This window comes from Pan troglodytes, chromosome 13 (assembly GCF_028858775.2).
Source record: "Pan troglodytes isolate AG18354 chromosome 13, NHGRI_mPanTro3-v2.0_pri, whole genome shotgun sequence".
Taxonomy (NCBI): Eukaryota; Metazoa; Chordata; class Mammalia; order Primates; family Hominidae; genus Pan; species Pan troglodytes.
The window spans coordinates 79,130,936-79,158,459 of record NC_072411.2 but is presented as its reverse complement, the minus strand read 5'-3'; the positions used below and the strand labels follow the sequence as shown (position 1 = coordinate 79,158,459).

Genomic DNA, 27,524 nt, shown 5'->3' with positions numbered 1-27,524 from the left:
TCAGATGTTGAAATGTGGCTACTAGAAAGAATAAATTACATAGTTGGCTTATGATATATTTCTATTGGACAGCACTGCTCTACAGTGTTATTTCTTGGATAGCATGAATGCAATTAAGAATAAAAGGGCTATGATATAATTTTCGAGTATACTTTGAGTGACTCTGAGAACCTAATTAAAACCTATTGCTAAATAAACAAGGATTGTGCATACAAGTACTTATTTGAATTTTGTAATAGGGAACACTTCAAGTTCTGTGACTCTCTTTTTCAAGCCCCAGAAGAGGAAACTGAAATAATTATTCTTGTAATTCAGAAAAAAATTTTGTCTGGAAAATTCAGACAAATGTTATAAAACATATTTTATAGGCAAATGTTATACAACTTTTTTTTACTATAAAACAGAGCAGGCATACAGAAGAATGTATAAAGATATATGCATTCAGTTTAAGAAAAAGAAAAGGGATTACTTTAGATCCAGTATCCAGGTTGAGAAATAACACTTTACAGGTACCATATTCCAGAAGTGAATGTGTCCCTCTCCTTCCCTGAAACTATCCACGATTCTGAACTTTGCTAATCCCTTCCTAACTTTTCTTTATGCTCATTACTACCTATTTATGCCCCTAAAAATTGCATTGTTTAGTTTGGATTGTTTCTGAACTTGACATAAATAAAAGCATACTGTACATATTCTTCTGCGACTTGTTTCTTTTAATTTAACATTTTATTTTTGAGATCCATCCATGCTGATGATTGTAGCTGTAGCTCACTAATTTTTATGGCTCAATGATATTTTATTATGAAAATATACCACAGCTTATTGATCCAGTCTGTTGAATGCATTTAGGTTTTTTCCAGTTTTCTGCATTGTAAACAATACTGTTATACACTGTCTTCTACATGTCTCCTGGTACACATATACAGGATTTCTCTAGGATATATACTTAGGAGTGGGAACATTGAATCATAGAGTACCTGAATACGCACATTTAATTTTACTCGGTAATGTCATGCTGTTTTCCAAAAGTGCTGTACAAATTTACATTCTCACTAGCAGGGTATGAGCATTCTCATTGCTCCTCAACCTCATAAACAGTTAATTTCATCACACTTCTTACGTCTGGCAATTTTCGAATGGTCTTTTGAGGTTATAATTTCCCTGATTTGCCATGAGTTTGAACATCTTTTCTTGTGTTTATGGACTACTTATGCCGCATTTTTCTGCTTGGTTGTTTGTCATTCCTACTGATTTGCAAACATTTAAAATATTTTTTGCATTTTAATACTTTGTTAGCATGTAGCAATCATCTCTCAGTTTGAGCTTGTCCCTTCACCATTTATAATGCTTTTTGATAAACAGAAGACATTGATTTTAATGTAGTCAATAATTTCCTTTATAACAAATCTTTTATGTCTGGTTTAAGAGCTATCTTAGTTTGAAATCATAAAGGTGTTCTACTATATCGTCTTCCAAAAGTTTTACATTCTTGCCTTTCACATTTAGGTCTTTAATTTACCGGGAACTGATTTTTGTTTTTTGCATGAGGTAGGAGTCAATTTAATTTTTTTATATTGAAACAAATTGTTCCAGCACTATTTTTTTAATGCATTTTTTTCCAACTGACCTTCAACAGCACCTCTGTCATATGTTAAATGGCAATTATGTGTGGGGTTGTTTCTGGACTTTTTATGCTGCTCCATTGGTCTAAGGTTCTGTGCTCCCGTGCCTTCTTGAAAAATACCTATTACATTGTATATCTCTTCATTAATTAAAGTCTTCTTTAATATCTTTCAATAATGTTTTGTACTTTTCTCCCTAAAGTCTTGTGTATCTTTGGTAGATTTATTCCTAAGCACATCATATTTTTGATGCTATAATAAATGTCTTTTAAATTTTTTCTGCTTATTATGGATGCCTAGAAATACAATCAATTTTGAATAATGATTTTATTTTAGCATATTTATTTAACTTTTAATTTTAATAATTTATCTTTATGGAAAATCATATCAATTTTGAATAATGACAGATTTGTTCTTTCATTCTGAATCCTTAGACCTTTTATTTTTTTCCTTGCTTTCTTGTACTGTATTGAGTATCCAGCATAACCTTGCGTCGAAGTAGATAGAGATAGTACAGAAACTTACTTATGATATTTAAATGGAATGCTTTCAAAATTTCAAAATTGAATATGATGTTTGCTGCAAATTTTTGGGTAGATGTCTAGTATCAGAGTAAGGAAGTTCACTTTAATTCACAGTTTACTATAAATTTTTACTATAAAGGATTGTTGGAGTTTTATCAAATGCTTTTTATGCATTTGTTGAGATAGTCATATGATTTTCTTTCAATAGTTAATGTAGTCAGTTATATTTTTTTCTTCTTTAATTCACTTTGATTTCCGAATAAACCCATTTGGCCATAGTGCGTGCGTGTGTGTGTGTGTGTCTGTGTGTAATTTTAATACTTTGAGGGATTCAGTTCGTTAGTGTTTTATCTGGGATTTTTGCATTTATGTTCATGAGTAAGATTGGTCTGCAAATTCCTCCTTTTGAATGTCAGTGTTGAATTTTGGTATCGAGGTTATACTAGCTTTAGAAAATGCGTTGAGTAGTATCTTTTTTTTTTTTTGCCATAATCTGATACAGTTTGCGTAAAATTGAAATTGTTTCTTGAATGGTTGTTATCAATAAACTCTCCTGGACCTCATCCTTCATTTAGGGAAAGATTTTAAACTAATGACTAAATTCCTTTAGGAGTTATAGGACCATTCAGTTTTTGCTTTCTTCTTGAGTCAGTTTAAATAAATTCTATTTTATAGGAATCATTTCAGCTACATTTTCAAGTTTATTGGAATAATGCTCATACATCTCCTAATTATCTTATGTCTCTAGCATTAGAATTTATGCCCCCTTTTAATGTCATACATTTATGTAATATTATCATTTCATAACCATACTATTTTAATTTTAATTTTTGGGTCATCTCTCTTGTTTCTTATTATAAGAAGTTTGTAAATTTTACTAGCTTTTTCAGAGAACCAACTTTTGACTATTAAATATTTTATTTCCTATCCATTAATTTTTATTTCTATTATTTCCTTCCTTCTCTTTTCTTTGGGTTTATTCTGCTCTTCCTATACTAACTTCTTAAGATGTATATAGTTTTCATTACTTATTAGATTTTCTTTTTTTATACTTTGAACATTTAAAGCTATACATTTTCCTCTAAGTTTCCTTTAGCTTCTTTCTTTCACTTATAATGTAAGTTTTGATATGTAATATTTTATTTGTTATCAGGTCTGAATGTTTCCTGATGTTCATTATGGTATCTTCTTTGATCCTTAAGTAATTTAGAAGGACATTTTAAAATTTCCAAACATATAGGGATTTTTCTAATTATGTATTTTTTTGGGTTGCAAATCCATTGTGGTCAGAGAGCTTGATCTGTATGATACTATTTATCTTTTCAGAAACCCAGTCTGTGTGTGATACTATATACATATTTATATATAATATATTATATCTTATAAGATATATAATATATCTTATATAATTATATAATTAATATATATCTTATAAGATATATATTATAAGCTATAATATATAGATATATATTTATACATATATTTTAATTTTTGGAAGCTGCTTTATAGTTTAACATTTGATTAAAATATTCCATGAATGCTTGGGAAAAATGTTTATTTTGAGTCATTGAAGGCCTGGTGTGGTAGCTAACGCCTGTGATCATAGCACTTTGGGAGGCTGAGGCAGGCAGATCACTTGAGGTCTGGAGTTCAAGACCACCTTGCCCAACATGGTGAAACCCTATCTCTACAAAAGTACAAAAAAAATAGCCAGGCATGATGGCATGTGCTTGTAATCGCAGCTACTTGGCAGGCTGAGGCAGGAGAATCGCTTGAACCGTGCCACTGCACTCCAGCCTGGGTGACAGAGTGAGACTCTACCAAAAAAAATAATAAATAAATAAAAAAGAAAAAAAGAAGAAAAAAGCAGTGTTGAGTCATTGAGGACAGTTTCATATATACCCATTAGTTTACATTTATTTATTGTGTTGTTTGAATCTTCTATAAAACTACTAGTATTTATGCCTTGTTTCAGTAGTCAGTTTCTGAAAGTGTGTTGAAATCTCTCAATATGTCAGTTTCTCCATGTGGTTCTGTCAATTTTACTTTATATATTTTGGGGCTGTAATTAGGAATAATTACATATATGAATATGTAATTAATATCTCCCGGATGATTAAAATTTTAATAATTAGGTCATGGTTGTCTTTGTGTTCAATAATATTTATTTGTCTATAAATACATTTGTCTACTGGAACTGGCAGGTTTCTTTTGTTTAGTATTTGCTTCATACATTCTTGTCTACATTTTTACTTTAATATCTTCAATCTTCCTGTATTCTTAAGCTTTACACTTGTCTCTTATAAACAGAATAAAGCAAGATTTAAAAAAAATGGCTTGACTTTGTCTTTCAACTGAAGCAGTTAGTCTATTTATATTTATTATAATTGTAGACATATTTAGATTTGTTTTTACTGCCTTCTATGTTTTATATTTTTTCCACATTTTCTATACCACTTATTTTCTTCTTCCTTGTCCTTTTCTGAATTAATTATATTTTTTCATATTCTATTTTTTTTCTCTGCTAGTTTGGAAGCTGTACCTTTTGTTTCTGTGTTTCAGTGGTATAAAAAATTTTAGCTTGCATGCTTAATTCATTAGTTGCTTTATGGTCTCCCCAATAATATAAGACTTAGAACACTTTAAATTCAATTATGCCTTGTGTGCTATTGTTGTTATGTATTTTCATTCTATCGTGTTTTTTAACCCCGCATAATATTTTGTTTTATGTAGTTAACTTTTTAAATATTTACTGCTTTTTTTTCTCTTTATTCCTTTGCAAACATCTTTAGTGAGGGTGTGCTAATGGCAGATGTTTTCCGTCTTTATTTGTCATAAAAATGTCTTCTTAATTTGTTCTCTTAAAAAGTATAATTTACTGTATATAGATTACCAAGTTAATAATTATTTTCTCAGCATATGTTATTCTACTCCATTCTTGATTACATTGTTATTGGTGAAGTCAGCTGTCAGTCTCACTGTCTTTAAGGTAATCTATCTTTTTTTCTCCGGCTGCTTTTAGTATATCTTTGTCTTTAGGTTCTGTGATTTTACTATGATGTACTTAGGTGTGAATTTCTCTTTATTTTTCCTATTTGGGATTTGTAGAAATCTTGAATCTATGGGTTATTTTTTCTCATCAGTTGTGGAAAGTTCTTAGTCATAATCTCCTCAACTATTGCTGCCACCTCCTTCTCACTCCTTTCTTATGTTTTGGAACTCTGTTTAGACATATGTTAGCCTGTCTTACTCTAATATCATAATCTTTTAAGTGCATTTAAAGCCTACATTTTCCAGCCTTCCTTACATCTTTGTGTGGCCATGTGCATGAACATTTTCAGGCCAAGGCTTTTAGGAAGTAATGTGTCCCCTTTATGCTCTTTCCCCTAATGTTAGCTGAATACAGACAATATGGAGGCCTCAGGCTCGGAGGATGGCAGAGTCTTCAGATGGATGGAGGGAGCTGCAGTCACTGAACCACTGCAGGGAGAGAAGTACTCACAGACCTGGAACGCTCAACTTGGACTGTTATGTGACAGAGTAACAATAAACTTCTATTTTGGTTTGAGTAATGTTGTGTTTTGGGTTTATCTGTTTCTGCAATCTAGCTTACTACCTTAATGAATATAAGCTTTCTTTCCATTAAAAAATTTATTAATGTATAAATCACATACCATACAATTCACTCACTTAAAGTGTACAATTTAATGGCTTTTGATCTATTTCATTGTTAATTTTTAGAAATTATGTTAAAGTATATATAACACACAATTTTTTATTTTAACTATTTTTAGATGTACAATTCAGTGGCATTAATTACAGTCACAATGTTGGACAACCATCATCACAATTTCCAAAATTTTTCTTAGATGAAAACTCTGAAACCATTATGCAATAACTTCCCATTACCCACTCCTTCCAGCTCCTGGAAATCTTTAATTTACTTTCTGTCTCTATAAATTCAACTATTTTAGATATTTCATGTAAGTGGAATCATGCAATATTTGTCCTTTTGGGCTTGGCTTATTTTACTTAGTATAATGGTTTCAAGATTCATGTTGTAGCATATATCAAAAATGCATTCCTTTTTATTATTGTCTCTCTCTCTGTCCATATATATATACACACATATATATGGGTTATTTCCAACTTTTGGCTATTATGAATAATGCTGCAGTGAACATTGCCCTACAAATATGTGTTTCAGTCCCTGCTTTCAGTTCCCTTGTGTATATAACTAGGAGTGGAATTGCTGGTTCATATGATAATTCTATGTTTAGCTTTTTGAGGAAAAATGTTCTGTCAAATTTTTTTTTTTTTTTTTTTGAGACGGAATTTTGCTCTTGTTGCCCAGGCTGGAGTGCAATGGTGTGATCTTGGTTCACAGCAACCTCCGCCTCCCGGGTTCAAGCCATTCTCCTGCCTCAGCCTCTGGAGCAGCTGGGATTACAGGCATGCGCCACCATGCCTGACTAATTTTGTATTTTTGGTAGAGACGGGGTTTCTCCATGTTGGTCAGGCTGGTCTTGAACTCCCGACCTGAGGTGATTTGCCCGCCTTGGCCTCCTAAAGTGCTGGAATTACAGGCGTGAGCCACCGTGCCCAGCCTCTGTCAAATATTTCTATAGCTGCTGCATCATTTTACATTTCTACCAGCAATGTGTGAGGGTTCCAATTTCACCACATCCTTGTTAACATTGTTATTTTCAGTTTTTTAAAACTGTAGCCATTCTAGTAGATGTGTAGCCATTCTAGTAGATGTGAAGTGGCATATCACTGTCCTTTTGATTGAATTTCCCTGATGACTAATGATGTTGCGCATCTGCTTACTTTGTTTTCAAATTGTCATTTTATTTTTTATGTTGTTGGTTGTTGGAAATATAGTTAGTGATTTTTCATATGTTTATTGGCCATTTGTATATGTTTGAAGAAATGTCTATTCAAGTCCTTTGCGCCATCCCCCCTTTTTTTGTTTCTGAGATGGGCTCACACTCTGTCACTCAGGCTGGAGGACAGTGGCACCATCATGGCTCACTGTAGCCTCAGCCTCCTGATTTGCATGTTTTTAAATTTTTTTGTCTTTTTTTTTTTTCTATTGAATTGTAGGAGTTATTTGTATATTCTGGATATTAGGCCTTTATCAAATTATGATTTCTAAATATTTCACCCATTCTGTAGGTTGCTTGTTCCCTTTCTTGCTAATGTCCTTTGATACAAAAAAGTGTTTTTAAATTTTGATAAAGTTCAATTTATCTGTGCTCCTTTCAATGTTTAAGTTCTTTTGTCTCCTTGATCTTCATTCTTGATAATTTCTTTTTATCTTCTAGTGACTAATTCTCTCTATTATGCTATGTTTTATCTGTTTTAAATCTGTCAACTGAGTGCTCAATTTCAATTGCTACTTTTTAAAGTTTCTGATATTAAACATGTTAAACATACCTTTTAATACTCTGTATCTGATAATTCAAGTATCTAACATTTTTTGGGTCCTATTTTGCTATCTTTTTTTTTCCTGCTGGTTCTCACTTATAACATTGACTCCTGTGTATTACTAATTTTGACATTTGAGTTGTTTAGTTTTCCTTGAAATTTTATCCATGAAGATATTTTGTGTCCTGAAATGAAAGGGGACAATCCTTGTAGGAAAATCCTTTTCTTACAAGGATTTACATTTGCTTTTGTTAGGTACCTGGGATATACTAGCTTAAGACCCCTTTGCATAATATTGACTTCATGTTAGAAAAATTTTTTTTAGGTTGCTTCAAAAGGTGAATTTCTGTGCAAACTTGTGTGAGGGTCAGCTTTTGGTTACAAATTCTTAGGGTATAATTTTCCCCCACTCTACACACTGCCGAGTTTTGAGACTGTTAGTTTTCCATGCAATTTCCAGCAGGGGTGAAAGTGGATAGTTTATTTTAGTGCCCTCTTTCATTGAGTGTATGCCTTTGGGCCCCTGTTTTTTGAGGATTCTAATATAGGATACTCCAACTTGGGTGGTCCCTGAGTTGTGTCTTCTGTCTCCAGAGCATAAAACTCTATGCTCAAGTTCACTGAGTTCGGCAAATGCCCTGAGAATATAGCTGATTCAGTGTTGCTTTCTTAGGTACTGCTTTCTCTTTTGCTTTCATATGGATGCCTTCTTGAAGATGTTTTTATATTTTATCCAGCATTTTTAGTCATTAGTTGGGAGGATTGGTCCTAATACTTGGTCAGCTATATTGCCAGAAACTCGACTACCTTTTTTGAACTAGAATTACCCTGATAAATCTTCACATTCAATAAAGACTTGCTTATCAATGGTATGTTTGTGGAGGGTGTTGGTAATAGACAGAGTTTATATAATCATAGGTTCTCTGCAATGCTCAAACCTCCAGGTATAGCTGTCAAAGGAAGGAAAAGTAAAAGCAATTCAGGAAAAAGTGATCAGTAATCCTATGGTCTTTAAAAGGCAAGTGTGGAAGCTGGGTATGGTGGCTCATGCCTGTAATCCCAGCACTTTGGGAGGCCAAGGCAAGAGGATCACTTGAGCCCAGGAGTTTAAGACCAGCCTGGGCAATACAGGGAGACCCCATCTCTACAAAAAATTTACACATTAGCCAGGTGTGGAGGCACATGCCTGTGGTCCCAGCTACTGGAAAGGCTGAGGTGGGAGGATTGCTTGAGCCTGGGAGGTTGAGGTTTCAGTGAGTTGTGATCATGCCACTGTATTGTAGCCTGGGTGACAGAGTGAGACCCTGCCTCAAAAGGAAAAAAAGGCAAGTGTGGAGAAAAAGAAAACTATATATTAATCCTTTGGTTAATAAATATTAAATCATTATGCTAGTACTTTACCTATGTTATCTTATTACAATATCCCAGTAAAGCAGACATAATTACAGATTATTTTTACAGATGACATAAGAGCTAATATTAATGTTTACTGCATGTTAGGTAATTGCCAAGTAAATTACATGTTTTTATTTCAATTAGTACCATTTTATAGATAAAGAGACAGAGGTTTAGGGAGATACTTGCTCAATGTCTCAGCCACTGACCACATATCCGGAGAGTGCTTTTAAATTTAGGGTAAGATAATGGTATTTAGTATACTATTAAAAAACCTTGCTTGCTTTGCTGCCTCACATCCTCAGCAGAATAGTTTTAATTTCTTTACAGGTGTTACTCATTTAATCCTAACAACAACCCTAAGGAAGTTTCTATTATTATCACCACCCCCCTTCCAATAATGAGAAAACTGGAGTTTAGAGAGTTTAAGTAACTTGCCCATGGTCGCCCAACTGATAAGTGGGGAAGCCGGGAGTGGAGCCTGGGCGATCTGTTTCCATGGTGCATGCTCTCGACTGCAGTGTTATGCCACCTCTCAAAACGTGAACCAAGACTTTGAGAATGGAAGGAGTGAAGATTCTGCTTTGCAATGGAATTAGGATTTCTTGCTAACAAGCAGCCCAGACATATTCACCAGAATCAGGGAGTGCTGAAACAAGTGAGGGGATAAAGCAAGGATTGGTATCACGTTTCAGGACTCTTGATCTTAAACTGTAGTATGCATCTTAGTCCATTCTATGCTGCTGTAACAAAATACCTGAGTAATTTATAAAGGACAGAGATTTATTTCTTACAGTTCTGGAGGCTGGGAAGTCCAAGGTTGAGGAGCTGACATCTTGCAAGGGTCTTCTTGCTGTGTCATCCCCTGGTGCAAGGTGGAAGGGGAATAGATTTCTAGAGGGCAAGAGGGGGCAAAAATTGCTTTTATATCCAACTCACTCTCATAATAACTAACCGACTGCCAGAATAACAACATTAATCCATTTATGAGGGCAGAGCCCTCATAATGACCGAAATCACTTCTTATTGGGACCCACTTCCCAACATTGTTGCATTGGGGATTAAGTTTCCAACACGTGAACTTTGGGGGACACATTCAAACAATAGCAGAATGGAAAGGCTACCTGCCATTGCTAAGATTGATAACCAGTTAGAAAACCACTGTGCGTGTTGGGGAATAAGTGTATAGAAATAAAGAGCTCAGCAGAGAAAAACAGCCTGAGACCTACTATCAATTACTTCTTGTACTTGCATTTAGCCAGGTAAAAATTATCAGGTGAAACAGAACTCTTGTGTATGTTATTAATTTCTAAGTTTCTTTTTCTTTCCTTTTGAGTAAGAGCCCAAAGGGTTACCAATGAATTAAAATATTTTGCAAATCACTTATGACACCATTAAATATAAGTGTTTCTGTTTGCCTGGTTTCAGGTATTCATTTACTATGTGAGAGTAGGATTTCATACTTTAAATTATTTTGGTAAAATTATATAACTAGTGAAGAAATATAATGACTTGCTGTAATCAAAAAATTATCTCTCTCAAAATAATAAACCCCAAATCTTGATTAAAGAGACCTTCTCTAGAGGAAACTAGTATGCGTTGAATATGTGTACATACATCTAATAGATGCATGGGCCAGCACCTAAAGTAAAATATTTGTGAAAGGTACTGAGGAGCCTCCAAAGATACTGAAGAGAGGAAGAGCCAGGCACCACTTACCAGTAATAGAGGTCTGGTTACCGTGAGGAGCAAGTTGCCTGTAAAAATTAAACCGCAAACAAAATCTAAGATTTTGTAGAACAAAGTCACAGAAACATCATGAGTTTGGTACGTTTGAGTGGTTTGTCATGTCCATGTTAGTCAACATTAGGCAGAGCTCAGGCAGTGTCTCTATCCCACCACACATCTTTAGCACCTCTGGTGGCAGAAGACCAGCAGTGTCTCCTGGCAGAGAGTGCATGTGGGTAATGGGATAGTAGTATCTGGTGACATGCATGCTGGAGAGAGTCATAGGAGATGCCCTGCCAGAGTGGGAGTATTCACGAGCACACCTGAATTCACCTGACTTTAGAGAGCAACTGACTTCAGAGAGCACCTCAACTTCCAGAAGCACTTGAGAAATTCTTTTATAAGGTGCCGAAGTTCTGCTAGGTGGCGACAAGAGCCAATAGAATTTGGGTTCTTATTATTAGTGTGATTCCGTTTGTATTCACAGGTTGGGGAGGACTGGGGAAACTCAGCTTACAGCCATATTTGTACCAGAAGATTTTCGGTACAACTAGAGAGCACCCAGTGTATATCATCATGCTGCTGAACATGCAGGTGTATTAGAATTTGGTATACTAAAAGAACTTTTGGAACATGTATTAATTGGCACATTACTGTTTTGAAGTTTAGCAGTGTTATATATATATTCTTAGGTTTTGTGTTTGAAAATAGAATTCATGAAATATGAGTAAATTAAAAGCATTATGTTAATAACTTTTAATACTTACATATTACTACTTTTCATCTCATTGAGTAGAGAAGGCTTTGAGGAAGAATGTCTAATGGCTAAGAGTCAGAAAACGAATTAGTGGTTTCTAAATTTCTACTGGTGATATAAATCATTTCCAGCACTTATTTATTTAATAGTGCATGTGAGAGAGTAGTTGGTTAATAAATATTTACTAAATAATTTTTTTCTAAGGTCAATGGGCCACAGGAAGTTTGATCTACCAGTTTCAGGTCAGCTAGTGATGCAGAGGTCCATAAACAAATTAGGAGGACTATTCCTTCTAGTGTGAAATTTTAAAATACATCAACATGTCCCAAACTGAAAGAAGCAAACATACAATGTGAAATTTGTTAGTCTCTTCTTACGTTCTTATTATGCATCTTTTGCTAATACAGAAACCAATGCTCCATAGATTGTGGTATAAACTTTTCTTAGTTGTTACTTTTAATTAGTGGAAGTATAAATATATCTGATTTATATTTAATTTTATTTGCTACACTGTTGTTGAGCTTTACATAATTATCCAGGGAAATTCTTGTTAGAGTTGACAGCAAGCTCTGGGTGATCCCTAAGTGTCCATTTATTCTGGGGGAAGTTGGGGCTGGAAGGAAGGCCTCTGTCATTTCTGCATAAAGACTGTGGGCAGCAAGGATTAGATTATTCCTGGTGACAGCAGGGACTATAAATTGTCATTTCATTACCACTTGGTTTAATGATGGAAAGAATAGAAATAGAAATTTTATGACAAAAGGGAATTTACCTGTTGACTATATTGACTGAAAATGGAGAATAGACTGATATTGTAGGAGACTCCATCTTACTTAGTAAATATTGTTAAAGTAATTTTATCGTCCTGTTAGCATTTATGAAGTAGCTGCAGTGCTAAGATCTATAGAATGATGATTTGAAAACTTGTGTAAGAAAAGAACGAATCTGCACTCAGTGTCCTTCAAAAATGTCACAGTAATACTGTGTAATTTTCCTTTTTTATTTGTGTTTGCTTGTTTTGGACTAGTAATCAAAATTGTGGGTCAGGCAAGATGGCTCATGTCTATAATCCTGGCACTTTGGGAAGTGAGAGGGTCACTTGAGCCCAGGAGTTGGAGACCAGCCTGGACAACATAGTGAGATCCTATCTCTACAAAAATTAAAAAATTAGCCAGGCATGGTGGTGCCTGCCTGTAGTCCCAGCTACTTGGGAGGCTGAGGTGGGAGGATCTCTTGAACCTGGGAGGTCGAGGCTGTAGTGAGCTGTGATTGCACCACTGCACACCAGCCTGGGCAACAGAGTGAGATTTACAAAAAACAACAACAACAAAACGCCGGGTGCTGCGACTCATGCCTGTAATCCCAGCACTTTGGGAGGCCGAGGTGGGCAGATCATGAGGTTAGGAGATTGAGACCATCCTGGCTAACACAGTGAAACCCCGTCTCTACTAAAAATACGAAAACAAAATTAGCTGGGCGTGGTGGTGGCTGCCTGTAGTCTCAGCTACTCCGGAGGCTGAGGCGGGAGAATGGCGTGAACCCGGGAGGCGGAGCTTGCAGTGAGCCGAGATCCTGCCACTGCACTCCAGCCTGGGAGACAAAGCAAGACCCCGTCTCAAAAAATAAAAATAAAAATAAAAAAGATATCTTGAAATGCTCCTCTATTGTACTACCATACTAATAGTGTCAATTGAAAGCCATCTTAGATGTTTTTTGGGAAGCTTTGGTAGAGAGAATGTACTGCACTTTTTTCACTTTTTTACTTTATCCCATAAAGCAGGGGTCCCTAACACCCTGGCTATGGACCGATACTGGTCCCTGGCCTGTTAGGAACCAAGCCACACAGGAGGAGGTGAGCAGCAGGTGAGCAAGCAAAGCTTCATCTGTATTTACAGCCACTTCCCATCGCTTGCATTGCGGCCTGAGCTCTGCCTCCTGTCAGATCAGCGGCGTCACTAGATTCTGACAGGAGTGCAAATCCTATTGTGACCTGCACACAATAGGTTGTGCGCTCCTTATGAGAATCTAATGCCTGATGATCTGTCACTGTCTCTCACCATCTAGTTGCAGGAAAATAAGCTCAGGGCTCCCACTGATTTCACATTATGGTGAGTTGTATAATTATTTCATTATATATTACAATGTAATAATTATAGAAATAAAGTGCACAATAATTGTGATGTGCTTAAATCAACCCCAAACCATATCCCAGCCCGGTCTGTGGAAAAATTCTCTTCCACAAAACCAGTCTGTGATGCCAAAAAGATTGGGGACCACTACCATAAAGTAAACTTTCTCTGGGAAAGTCCAAGAAAGTTACCTAATACTTAGGTTTCTTTAATGTGTATATTCCGCTTTAGTAGAAAAGTCTATGAAGTCCATGTACACTGTAAACTATGTTTTATCATCTTTATATCCCGAATCAGAAGGCACTGCTGTATCCTTTCTTTTCTTTTCTTGTTTCTCTGCTTTTGCATGTCACAGTCTTAATCACTTGCTCCTTTATTAAACAAACAAATGAACCCAATTAACCAAACAGTTCCCTAATTATCAAAATGATGTAAACTTATTAATGTAACAATGAAACAATCATCCATAGTGTCATTTCCCAGGAATAACCACTGCTACTACTTTAATTTTTTTTCTTTCCAAATGGAATGAATGTGTAATTTTTGGTTTTGTTTTTAAACATCAGCATTGTAGGGGGTCTATGATCTGACGTTTGCTCCCAACTGGTTCAGTGTCATTACATCCGAAGTGGGTCTTACTTTTCTTGGGGCTTTTTAATCCTAAAACCTACTTAGAGAAGTGGAGTGCAATTATTATTAATTCATCTCCTTTCTTATGCTTAGGAAAATAAACCTGCACCAATAATAAAAGTCAAAATGTTCCTTAGCCAAGTCATGTTGATACATGAAAGTTTTCTCTAATTTATTTACTCAAAGCAGAGCATTATAGACTAAAACATGTTCATTATGACTAATAGTCTTTTCCTAAGGCAAGATAATCACAACAGTGTCCTTAGGAAATCCTCTATATAATTGGGGTCAAACTCATATTCAGTTTTGTGTCAGTGTTTTCACTAAACTTTGCATTACCAGCATTTTCCATGTCAATAAATATTTTTCAAAAACATTATTTTTAATGGCTTCAAATACCATTATTTACTTAATGACCTTCCGGTTTTTGGATATTTGGGTTGTTTGCATGTTTTAAAAACTTTTTTTTGCTTTTATAACACTGTGGCAAAAACACTTGAATGTAAACCTTTCACCTTAAGATGATTTCCTTGAGAATATATGCCTTAAGGATCCAGTAACCTCTTAATTGGCCTCTATTACTTCAGAGTTTATCTCCTGCCCGTTGCTGCCAGATGAATCTTCCTAAAACATTAATTATGTTGTATCATTTCTTGCTCAACAGCCCACAGTGACTTCTCATTGCCTAGGGAAAGAAACTTCCAAATTCTTTAGCTTGGGGATTGAGGTACTTGACAGTCTTGTTTCTTTCAATTTCTATAATCGATTTTACCCAAAGTAACTGGGCTCTTTGCATGGCTTTGCTCTCACCTAGAACCCACCTAGAGGACTTTCACTGTTATCTTCAACCTTGCCTCCCTTATTTTCTGTTCCAAATCAAACACATAATACAGCTTCATCTCCAATGCTGATGTATGGGTTACACTGCCTATCAGGAAATAAAATATTTTAATTCATTCTTAAACATCTCAGTTATTTTCCCAAAGTTTCTCTCCTTCTAGTTGATGCCACATCTATTTCTTTTTCTTTTCTTTTCTTTTTTTTTTTGAGACAGAGTTTCAATCTTGTTGCCCAGCCTGGAGTGCAATGGCCTGATCTCGGCTCACCATAACCTCCACCTCCCAGGTTCAAGTGATTCTCCTGCCTCAGGCCCCCAAGTAGCTGGGATTACAGGCATGCGCCACCATGCCCGGATAATTTTTGTATTTTTAGTAGAGACAGGGTTTCTCCATGTTGGTCAGGCTGGTCTTGAACTCCTGACCTCAGGTGATCCACTCACCTCAGCCTCCCAAAGTGCTGGGATTACAGGCCTGAGCCACTGCGCCTGGCCAGCCATGTCTATTTCTAATCAATCTCCCCCGATACACCCCACCTGCCCCAGCTTTTCTTTTCTTGATATGCCAGGGCTCTCTCTCTCTCTCTCGCTCTCTCTCTCTCTGTGTGTGTGTGTGTGTGTAAATGCATTATAAAACGCCTGAAAGTACATGAAATTCATGAAGAAGATTAAGGAAAACCTTTACTTTCTACTCTATATACCTCTGTATTGTTTGCACTTTTACAAGTATTTATTTTTAGCTGAAAAACAGTCACATATATATTTGTTTTTTAAAAATATTTACAGGTTTGTATGATATAATGGAGGAAGGGTTTATGAAACTGCTTTCTAGGTTTTTAAAGCTCAGAGCAAATACCAATTTCATCCATGGCTTTGTTCTGATCATCTAAAAGCACTCTGCTATGTAAGTTCAACTGCTACCATCTTTCAAAGTTCAGCTGGGTTTCTGTAGCTTACAAGAGTTGGCCTTGATTACTGAAGCCCACAGTTGCCTCCACCAATTCAAAATGTTGTGTGAAATTGACTTTCTTGGTCTTCATTTGGGGCATATGATGATGGAAAGAAAAGTTCATTTGATGGATTAAAAAAAGATCAATTTAGCAGCAGCGTGAACCATGAAAAATGGTTCAGAATAACTTTCTGTTCATGTAACTCTCTTCTTTTTTAATTTTACTATGTATAGATAATTTATTCTTTGCTTTTTGTGTTTAGTGAGAGCAATGATTGTAGGTACACTTCTCTCTATGTGATCCTGGCAATGTCACAAGTCCTTTTGGGATTTCTTTATCCAGAATATGAAGGAGTTGAGCTAGGCATGTCTTCTAATGCACCTTCTGGTTCAAAAATTGTGATCCTGTTAGATGACATGATTTTGCCTGATAACTGACTTAATTTGAAAATGGTGGCCAGGCATGGTGGCTCATACCTGTAATCCCAGTACTTTGGGAGGCTGAGGCAGGAGGATGGCTTGAGGCCAGGAATTCTAGACCAGCCTGGGCAACATAGTGAGACCTCATCTCTACAAAAAAATAAAAATAAAAAATCAGCTGGGCCTGGTGGTATTCACCTGTAGTCCCAACTACTCGGGAAGCTGAGGTGGGAGGATCGCTTAAGCCCAGGAGTTCAAGGCTGCGGTGAGCTATGATTATATCACTGCACTGCAGCCTAGGTGACAGAGTGAGGACTCTGTTTCAAAAAAAAAAAAGGGGGGGGGGGAGGAAAGAAAATGGTTACATTTTGTTTATTTATTTATTTATTTATTTTGAAACAGGGTCTCACTCTGTCACCCAGACTGGAGTGCGGGGGTGCGATTATGGCTCATTGCAGGCTTGACCTCCTGGGCTCAAGTGATCCTGCTGCCTCAGTTTCTGAGTAGCTGCACTACAGGCATGCATCATCATGCCTGGCTAACTTCTGTATTTTTTGCAGGGGGTTTCATCATGTTGTCCAGGCTGGTCTTGAACTCCTAGGCTCAAGCAATCCTCCCACCTTGGCCTCCCAAAGTGCTGGGATTACGGATGTGAGACACTGTGCTTGGCCTTTGGTTAATTTCTCTTTTAAAATGAAGTTATTCTAAATCTTTTTACCCCAAAACACTTATATATATATATATAATTCCATATAATTAATCTAGTTGATGTAGTAGAAACTGCATTGACTTTGAAATCAAAATAACTTGATTTTGAATTCTAGCTCTACCATTACTGAATTCTGTTATCTTAAACATGTTACTTAGTATCAGTTTCCTTACATATAAAAACAGGGTAATAATCTTCATCTCCCTGGACTATACATGTGGAGGCACCCAAGACAGTGCCTGATATATAGTATGCTCTCAGCGAATGTTAATTTTCTTTCTTCCTTTATCAGTAACTGATTTGTGAAAGGCATACTTTAAAAAGCAGCAAATGCTATTTTACACATCTAAATATCTATAAAGGAGATTCAGAGAGAACAAATCTCTGGCTGCTTTAAAACAGTGATATGATAACTATGAGTATGTGCTAAGAGTTATGTAATCCTTGCTCTAACTGTATGCAGAAATGCAGAGCTTTTTCCTTGTATGTTGTGGTTAGTAATAGAGGGTTATAAAAGTCAAGTGCATCTTTAATGCCTTATAATTAGTTGGTTAACATATTTAGCAACTAGGAACCTTAGATTGGGGTTTATGACAACTTGGCCTAATATCAAATACTATATAGTATATAGTATAGTATATCATATATATATAGTATACTATATATTTGACATAGTATATCAAATACTATATAGTTAGATGCGGGCTAACATCTAATTGGCATAGTAGACAAAGCGTCTTGGGCCTACAATGCTTTTAGAGGCTTATGAAATTTTTTAATTTCTCTTATTTATTTATTTATTAATTTATTTATTTTTGAGCTGGAGTCTCACTCTGTCACCCGGGCTGGAGTGCAGTGGCAGGATCTCAGCTCACTGCAGCCTCCACCTCTGGGGTTCAAGCGATTCTCCTGCCTCAGGTTCCCAAGCAGCTGGGACCACAAGTGCCCAGCACAGGCGCACGCCACCACACCTGGCTAATTTTTGTAGTTTTAGTAGAGACAGGGTTTTACCATGTTGGCCAGGCTGGTCTCGAACTGCTGACCTTAAATGATCTGCCCACCTCAACCTTCCGAAGTGCTGGGATTACAGGCATGAGCCACCGCACACAGCCTGTTTTAATTTCTTTTAAAATCAGAAGAAAAAAATGAACTTTTAGGTCAAATAAAATGTTTTGATATATAGCATTAATATATTCATCTTTACACCAGTGAGTTGTAAAACATAGTTTTGTTTCTTTACTTTTTTGTGTAGGAAGGAGCCCAAGAAAGTTATAATATAGTCCTGGATACTTTAATGAAGGTTTAGACTTTCAGGAAACACATCTTCTGACCTGGTCAGGCTGAGTGGTGTTTATGTGAACTAATTTCACCCTTTCCTGAGATGCACCAGAGAAGGAGGCTTGTTGGTGTGGTCAGAGTCCCATCCCAGCACATGGGTCTTTTTATTTTTTATTTTTGAAAAGTTTGTCTTAGTTTTCTTTTAAAAAAATTATTTTATTTATAATTTTTTTATTATTATGGATATATAATAGGCATATATATTTATGGGGAACATGTGATCTTTTGACACAAGCACACAATGTGTAATGATCAAATTAGGGTAATTGGGGTGTCTATCGCCTTAAGCAGTTATTTCTATTTGTGGCTCCACAAGAAGGTAGGAGATAAGCCAGACATGAAAGCAAAACAATAAAAACAGATATTTATAGCAAGCCATAGAGTCTTCTAGCATAAGACTAGAATCTTACGAGCAGAGAGTTCTCTCTTATCTCATACTTATGTAAATTTAATATATAAACTCCTTCATGAATATTAATGAATTTGTAAATGAAGGTTTGGGAAAAAATGCAACAACAGCCAAAAACAATTGGTAATCTAATTTTCGCTGAATAAAAGAGAAATATGAACTGCTTAAAAACAGGAAATGCAGAATAGAGCTGACTTGCTTAGATATGGAAAATGGATGTTGTGGGAGGGAAGCTATGATGCAGAATGCCTCATTATAGAGCAAGCTTGTCCAACCCGTGGTCTGTGGGCCACATGCAGCCCAGGACAGCTTTGAATTCAGCCCAGCACAAATTCATAAACTTTCCTAAAGCATTATGAATTTTTTAAAAAGCTCATCAGCTATTGCTAGTGTTAGCATATTTTATAGGTGGCCCAAGACAAATCTACTTCTTCCAATGTGGCTCAGGAACCCAAAACCTTGGACATCCCTGATAGAGGGTCCCAATGTAAAGAGGAACATTTAGTCAGTAAAGAAACTGACCTCAGCTCTGCCTCTTAATCTGTTGGCATTAAGGGGTGGAGTAAAATGGGAATCAGCCATTATAATTCTATAATCTAACAAGTCCTTGATAGGACTTGATAAGACAAAACGAACCTGAGCGCTTCGTCTTGGGAGTCCTTGTTAATCTAAAATGCAGCCATAAGTGGAGGGGGCTGTAAGTTGGTTGGAGAGGAAAGATAGAAAGTGTCTTCTCCTACGACTGGGTCAGTGAGCTTTACTTTTCAGTTTAAATGTAGGATTTTAGGTTAATAATAATTCATGTTAATGATAACCAACATATCAGGAGCACTTACTTTGTGCCAGACACTAGGCTAAGCACTTTATATGGATTGATCATTTAATCCCTTCAGCAATCCTGTGGTGTAGGATCTATTATCATTTCCATTTTACAGATGAAGAAACAACAGAATTTAGGGAGGTTAAGTGACGTCTTTTCAGTCTCATAGCCAGCAAAGGGCAGATCTGGAGCTTGAACCCAGGCAATTTGACCCTGGAGCTTGAATTTTAACTTCTGCCATTACCCAAAGGATCCCATCTATGGCAGGACTTTTAAGAAAAATACAAGAGTATTATGGGTTGAGTTGCCCCCAACCCCAAATTTGTATTTTATTAAAGTCCTAACCAAAATACCCTAGAATGTGGTTGTATTTGGAGATAGAGTCTTTACAGAGATAATCATGTTAAAATGAGATAATTAGGGTGGGCTCTGATCCAGTATTACTGTTGTCCTTTAAAGAAGGAGACATGCATACAAGGAGAATGCCAGGTGAACGTGAAGACCATCATTTGCAAGCCAAGAGAGGCCTGGAGCAGATCCTTCAGAGCCCTCAGAAGGAACCAACCCTGCTGGCACCTTGATTTTGGACTTCCAGCCTCCAGAACTGTGAGACCATACATTTCTGTTAAGTCACCCAGTCTATGATACTTTGTTAGGCAGATGTTTAGGGGCTAAAACATCTTCTGTGTGGACTAGTCCTATAGCAAGATAAAGTCCCCCAATACTATTTTGGAAACCCTGAATGCATCTTTTATCCTCTTTGTAGATAGAGAATAATCAAAATGCGGGAAATAGGATTTTGCTTTTTGTTCTTTCAGTAATTTTGGACAAATTGAAAATAAAAGTAGTCCAATAATTTAGGATCAACAGTGTAAGCACCTTGAATTCATGGCAAGTAAGACTTGGTGCATAGTAAAATTAAGTTTTCTTCTGTGCCTCTCAGACTAATATCAGACATTGTTGCCAAAATGAATTTCCAACTCAATCCAAATAAATGGCAGTGGTGATAGTCAAGTTGTCGAGCTTAAGAACATTTAGACACCCTTGGCGAAGAAAGCTATTAGACTGAGCTGAAGTGTCTTAATCACATTAAAAATATGTCCAAAGATATGCCCAATGATACTGGTTCAGATTGCATCAGATGCAGAGTTACTTTGGCACAAATCATTCAGTGGAAAAGTTGGTAGGATAATAAAAAAGCTATTTCAGGCAGATGATTTTAAAAAATTTCTCTGTAAGACAGACTTAAAGTATTATAACCATAGTTGCAGCATTGCTCATATTACTTTCATACAAATAATTTATTTGTATACTATGGAAGGGAGTAGTTTATTCTTCCTAAATTTCTTCTTCCTTCTTCTGTCACAGCAAATATATTGCTTGCATGACTCTGTTGAGGAAGTGGGAGTCTTTCCTAACCACCTTTCTGACAGGTGGCACTTTGAGAGCTCACTTGGTTTCTCAGTGTTTCCTTATAAGCCCCGATATAATATTTATTTAATTATGCTCGTCTCAAGGGGCTTTAACCAGTGAAAGTTCTCCAGAAGGAGATAAAATGCTTTTTTTCTGGCCAGGCACAGTGGCTTATGACTGTAATCCCAGTGCTTTGGGAGGCTGAGGTGGGAGGATAGCTTGAGGCCAGGAGTTCAAGACCAGCCTGGGCAACATAGTAAGACCCTGCTTCTAAAATAAAAATCAAAAACTAGCTGGGCATGGTGGTGCACGCCTGTAGTCCTACTACTTGGGAGGCAGAGAAAAGAGCGCTGCTTGAGCTGAGGTGTTCGAGGCTGCAGTGAGCTATGCTTATGCCACTGCATTGCAGCCTGGGTGACAGAGCAAGACCCTGTCTCAAAAAAAAGTTTTTTTTCTTTATTTGTTTGTTGTTTTGAAATATTGAAATATAAATGAGATTCATAGGTGAAAATAATTTTTTAAAAAATCGTATATTATTACATAGGTCTTCAAAAGAAATCATTGATCAGAAGGCATTTTCTTAGTTGCTGACATAGTTTGGATATTTGTCCCCTCCAAGCATCTTGTTGAAATTTGATCCCCAATGTTGGAGGTGGGCCCTGGTTGGAGGTGTTTAGGTAATAGTGGCAGATCCCTCATGATGGACTTGGTGCTATCCTTACTGTAACGACTTAGTTCTCATTCTATTAGTTAATGTGAGATCTGATTGATAAAAGGAGCCTTGCACCTCCTACCCCTCTCTCTTGCTCCCTTTCTCACCCTGTGACACACTGGCTCCCCTCCCTTCTGCCATGATTGGAAGCGTCCTGAGGTCCTCACCAGAAGCAGATGCTAGTGCCTTTCTTTTTGTATGGCCTGCAGAACCATGAGCCAAATAAACTTCTTCATAGCAATGCAAAGTGGACTAAGACAGTTGTGATTTGAACATATAGGTAGGATGTGTTTAATTGTATGTAAATTTTAATTTTGATAGTCATATTAGACTAGGAAATGGCATAGAAGACATTTGTTGCACATGATAAGTGTACCAGATGCCTCTTGTGTGCCACTTGAGATTTTCTGGCCTTCACCTGTCTCCCTAGAGCTTTGGTCCTCTTCTTCTACTCCAAAGGCTGCGATGGCAACTGACTTGTAAGGCTCCAGGATGCAGGAGATGTGAGGGAGTTGGTAGATAATCTCTTTTTCTGTTTTCCACCCCACGATGGACTAGTCCATGGAAAAGCTTTCTGTGCAACCTATCCCAGTGAGCATGTCTGTTTGTGAAGTGGCTGATTTGCCATTGCAACAGTTTGTGGTTTCTTCCCTTGCTAACCTGCGGCAGTTCTCTTTCCCATCACTCACGCTGACCTGGGATCACACCTCCCAATAAAGTTTAGCACTTAAGCCTTGCCTCAGCTTCAACTTTCAAGGGAACTTTGTCTGGGGCAATAAGAGTTCCATCAATGTTTAGTAAATGGAATGGAATACAAAATAAAATGTAGGCCAAATGGGGGCTTTTATTAATCATTTTAATTTTTCTATGTTTCAGAAGAACTTGATGTATACCTCCTGACCTGTTCATCTTGTAGCTGCCTCTTGACAGGTAAGTGTGATGCTGGAAATAATCAGCCAGTCAATGCCTATTTCACTGGATAGTGAGGGATGAAGTCACATTTCCAAAAGGCTTATTTAATAAGGGAAGGGTGAATTATTCTGGGTGAGAACAGTCCAGATTGTGAGCCTGAAACTCATGTTTTCCTCAGAGAAATAGCTCACTTTTAGCTAATCCATCTTCTCTAGGTACCTCTACGGTTAGGCAAAACTGCTACACAAATTCTGACCTTCATTTTTCCTTGAAAAGAGAACTAAACTATTTCTCTAGTGTTTATCCAGTTTCAGTGGATTTGTGATGTGTATGCGAGACTTGAAAGACTGAAAATGTGAGGCTGCTCTGTGAAATGGACAAAAAAGAGAGAAGGCAACTTTAATTTAATTTTTTAACCACTCTCTTGCCTTTAGTAACTGAGAATTGTTAGAAATGCATAGTAACTAAAGGCAAATTGGTTAAGACATTCAAGATGTTAAACAAAGGATACATAGCATTTGTTGTTTATTTCAGTGCCTGCCTGTACTAGGGACCCAGACGTTTATGCTCTTGGGGAGGCAGGCAGGCAGGCATTATTACTATTTTTATTGTCACGACTGTTATCAATAATAAAGAAAATGGTTACAGAAATGAAAGTAAGGAGGTGCCAGCTATGCTGACCTGTATGAAATCTTTTGCAATTTAATGAAAAAAGACAAGAAGAGACAATGTTTAGAGTATGACCTATTTTTTTCATGTGTATATTAAATTGGGTCAGGTAACTATATTTGCAGGTAACTTTTTAAAAGAATTATGTAGTCAATCATATCCATAGTAAATGAGCAAAAGTATAAATTTGTATAGTTTGACAACTGAAAAGTATGAAAAGGAAAGCCTTGGTAGGGAATATTAAGTTAAAAAAGGAAACCTGAAAGGTCTGCTTTTATCAAGATACATGCAGGGGAGATTTACTATAAATCAACTGATCAGACGTATGAGTCATACTCATGGATGTTACTGGAACTGGCTCTTTGGTTCTTACCATCACTGGAGGTAATGCTTGATCTTTTCACTGACCATAAAGATGTTTCAAAATCAGTGACATAAGCTGCACTCTACAATAGAGTCCACCGAGGCCAACTGCAGCTACAAATGTATTGAAGTATTGTCCAGCAAAGATGCGATGTTCATCTGGCTTTTACTTTTGCTATAAGGGCAGAAGTGAAAAAACATTTATTTTGACTAACATAAAGTCATTATAAATGAGGCAAGACAGCATTGGAGCATGAAGAATGAGCATCCCATCCATGCTAGTGGGAAAACTAAGAGATGGTGTGAGCTTCATGTCGGTGGAGGTGCAATGAGCAGGATTCACACGTACATCCATTGTGGTCATTTCGAGACTTTCTGGCAGGAACCTTAGACTGCTGCCTAGGAGCGTCAGGTTGTTGAGCCGTAAGTGCCACAGTGGGACAAAAAGAGAGTTTAAGCAGTAGGCAACATTGACAGCATTCAGGTTCAAGTAGAGGAGAAAGTAAGGAGTGGAATAAACTGTAAAGGCAGACCATTCAACCTGGATTTCCCCTCAGTGAAGCAATCCCTTTCATTGTGTCCTGGAAAAGGTACAATCAGTAGTGTAGCCCAGTGGAAACCTAATGTCATTCTATGGGTTGGCTGCATCAGAAACCTCTAGGGAGCTTTAGAAATCAACACCTCCCAGAGGTTTTTATTCATTAGGTCTGAAGTGGGACCTGAGATTCTGTATTTTAAAAAAATTTCAGCCAGTGCAGTGGCTCATACCTGTAATCCTGGCACTTTGGGAGGCTGGGGCAGAAGAATGCCTTGAGGCCAGGAGTTTGAGGCCAGCCTGGGCAATACAGGGAGACCCCATCTCTACAAATAATAATAAAAAAGTTAGCTGGGCATGGTGGCACACACCTGTGGTCCTAGCTACTAGGGAGGCTTAGGCAGGAGGATCGCCTGAGCGTGGGAGGTTGAGGCTGCAGTGAGCCATGATCATGCCATTGCACTCCAGCCTAGATGACAGAATGAGACCCTGTCTCAAAGACAAAAAAAATCTCTGCAGGTATTTCTTATAATCAGTCATGTCCGGGAACCTCTGATCTAAAGTCCACTTAAATGTCGACAGTAACAGGCCGGTGCGGTGGCTCATGCCTGCAATCCCAGCACTTTGGGAGGCTGAGGAGGGCAGCTCACCTGAGGTCAGGAGTATGAGACCAGCCTGGCCAACATGGTGAAACCCCATCTCTACTAAAAATACAAAAATTAGCCAGGCTTGGTGGTGCACGCCTGTAATCCCAGCTACTTCAGAGGCTGAGGAAGGAGAATCACTTGAACCCGGGAGGCAGAGGTTGCAGTGAGCCAAGATCGCCCCACTGTACTCCAGCCTGGGTGACAAGGACAAGACTCTGCCAGGCGTGGTGGCTCACATCTGTAATCCCAGCATTTTGGAAGGCCAAAGTGGGTGGATCACGAGGTCAGGAGATCGAGACCATTCTGGCTAACACGGTGAAACCCCTTCTCTACTAAAAATTCAAAAAAATTAGCTGGGTGTGGTGGTGGGCACCTGTAGTCCCAGCTACTCAGGAGGCTGAGGCAGGAGAATGGCATGAACCCAGGAGGCAGAGCTTGCAGTGAGCCGAGATTGCGCCACTGCACTCCAGCCTGGGTGACAGAGATTCTGTCAAAAAAAAAAAAAAAAAATGCCAACAGTAACGCTGAGCTCATTATTTTTTGGTTGCTTGTTAGCTAACGTGGTTATATGTTTCCATCTTATTTCAAACCAAAATCTGCATCTTTAAAACATCTACCCATTCTTTGGTTCTCTTTGGGTCTTGCAGAGTTATTTAAAAGTTTTAGACCAAGCTGGACAATTTGAATTTGTGGTGGACCTAGTCATAATAGTTTTATGATCTTATCTAGCAGCAAGGTCATCTGGGAGTAGAGAATGAGAAATATGAAATAATCCAGATTTAGGGATTGGAATGATGGAAGATTAAGGAATTGAGGGATTGTAGGATGCTGCAGGGGGTAATGCTGAAATGACCATCCACTGCTGGGGAGAAAATTAAGGTCTTTTGAGCAGATATGGATTGGCATATGGGGAGAGACCATGTGGTTGAGGGGTGGGCTAGGCTGAGGGGTAAAACTCAGTGTTGCCTGTGTCCATGTCTAGCTGGTCTTCCATCTATTTCTTAGGTTCTCTATCAGTATTTTTTTTACTGACTGTGGCAAAAGGCAGATTGAACAGATACATTGGGAGCGGGAGAAGAAAGTGAGGAGATTGTTTCAGAAAGGGAGACTGACTAGAGATCTTAGAGGGGAGCAGTTCCTAGTGATGAGAAAATAAAAGTTGTGGCGAACATGCAACGGAGTTGAAAGAGCTGCTGGCAGATTCTGTGGTCAACGTGGATGGATGATGCTGTTATTTTGGGTAATGGTTAAAGACAGGAGAGAGAGAGGAACTCTGATTCAGGTACTGAAGTGTTTGAGCACAGTGTTTGGAAGTGGGGTGGATGTGAAATAGAAATGAAAAGAGGATGGAAGGGGTATGGAGTGCCCAGGTGTGGCCCTGTCCTCTGGGTGAGTTTGGGCAAGTCCCACATCCACTCTGGACCTCTGTAGTTTTCAAGTGAACAACATTCTATCTCCCTTACAGAGTCATTGGAAGCTCAAGTGAGACACAGTAATCATGTACGTAAAAACCACATTGAAAAGATAGATAATCGTTAGGCTGGACATGGTGGCTCATTCCTGTAATCCCAGCACTTTGGGAGGCCAAGGCGGGTGGATCACCTGAGGTCAGGAGTTCAAGACCAGCCTGATCAATATGGAGAAACCCTATCTCTACGAAAAATACAAAATTAGTTGGGTGTGGTGGCGCATGCTTGTAATCCCAGGAGCAGTTCCTAGTGATGAGAAAATCGGGAGGCTGATGCAGGAGAATCGTTTGAACCTGGGAGGCGGAGGTTGCAGTGAGCTGAGCTTGCACCATTGCACTCCAGCCTGGGCAACAAGAGCGAAACCCCATCTCAAAAAAAAAAAAAAAAAAAAAAGATAGATAATTGTTAAGGGCTGTCTTAGTTTTAAGATCGTGCAACACAATTATTCTAGTTATGACACATCAATGTTATGAGATGTCATAAAATGTATGTATTGCAAAGCTACAATTTCACTTGAAATAAAAATATGTGAAACCAGTACTCTATAGCAGAAACAGCCAAACAACCATTAAGCTAACTGGCTTTTCTCTCTGGAATTTATCAGTCATGTTTAGGGAAGATGATTCTAATACTTCTTTTTCTTTCATCTAGCACATGTTGGCACCTTTAGAAAGATCTAGAAATCCACGTGTTGTACGTAAATCTGGGGCTGTTGTTACTGCAGATGTACCTTCCACAACTTGATTTTCTGTGATGTCAATTATTCAGGTAAAAATAAGATGTCACTAAGTGGTCCTTTGATTTTGGCATTTCATTTTAAAATTTGTTAGAATTCGTTATAATTCTGTAACTCTGACTTGTAAGTTCTAGAGACTGGGTTTCTCTCTAGCATTTATTTATTTATTTATTTATATTTTTTGAGACGGAGTCTCGCTCTGTCGCCCAGGTTGGAGTACAGTGGCGCGATCTCGGCTCACTGCAACCTCTGCCTCCCAGGTTCAAGCGATTCTTCTGCCTCAACCTCCTGAGTAGCTGGGACTACAAGCGTGCACCACCACACCCAGCTATTTTTATTTTTTTTTGTACTGTTAGTAGAGACGGGGTTTCAC

The 27,524-nt window shown here is 37.6% G+C and overlaps 2 long non-coding RNA genes across 2 annotated transcripts in view; both read left to right on the top strand.

Moving 5' to 3' along the window:
- The window catches only part of LOC107973840 (uncharacterized), a 55,924-nt gene extending 50,206 nt beyond the window's left edge, over nt 1-5,718 (top strand). Inside the window, exon 2 of the long non-coding RNA XR_001716328.3 lies at nt 5,543-5,718. This is a non-coding gene — a long non-coding RNA (uncharacterized LOC107973840). The remainder of the gene's footprint in view (nt 1-5,542) is intronic.
- Nucleotides 5,719-13,486: 7,768 nt separating this feature from the next.
- Nucleotides 13,487-27,183, top strand: LOC107973717 (uncharacterized). Its single transcript, XR_008546645.1, has 4 exons — nt 13,487-13,564; nt 20,155-20,301; nt 22,697-22,750; nt 27,067-27,183. It is a non-coding gene; the product is annotated as an uncharacterized LOC107973717 (long non-coding RNA).
- The last annotated feature ends 341 nt before the right edge of the window (nt 27,184-27,524 follow it).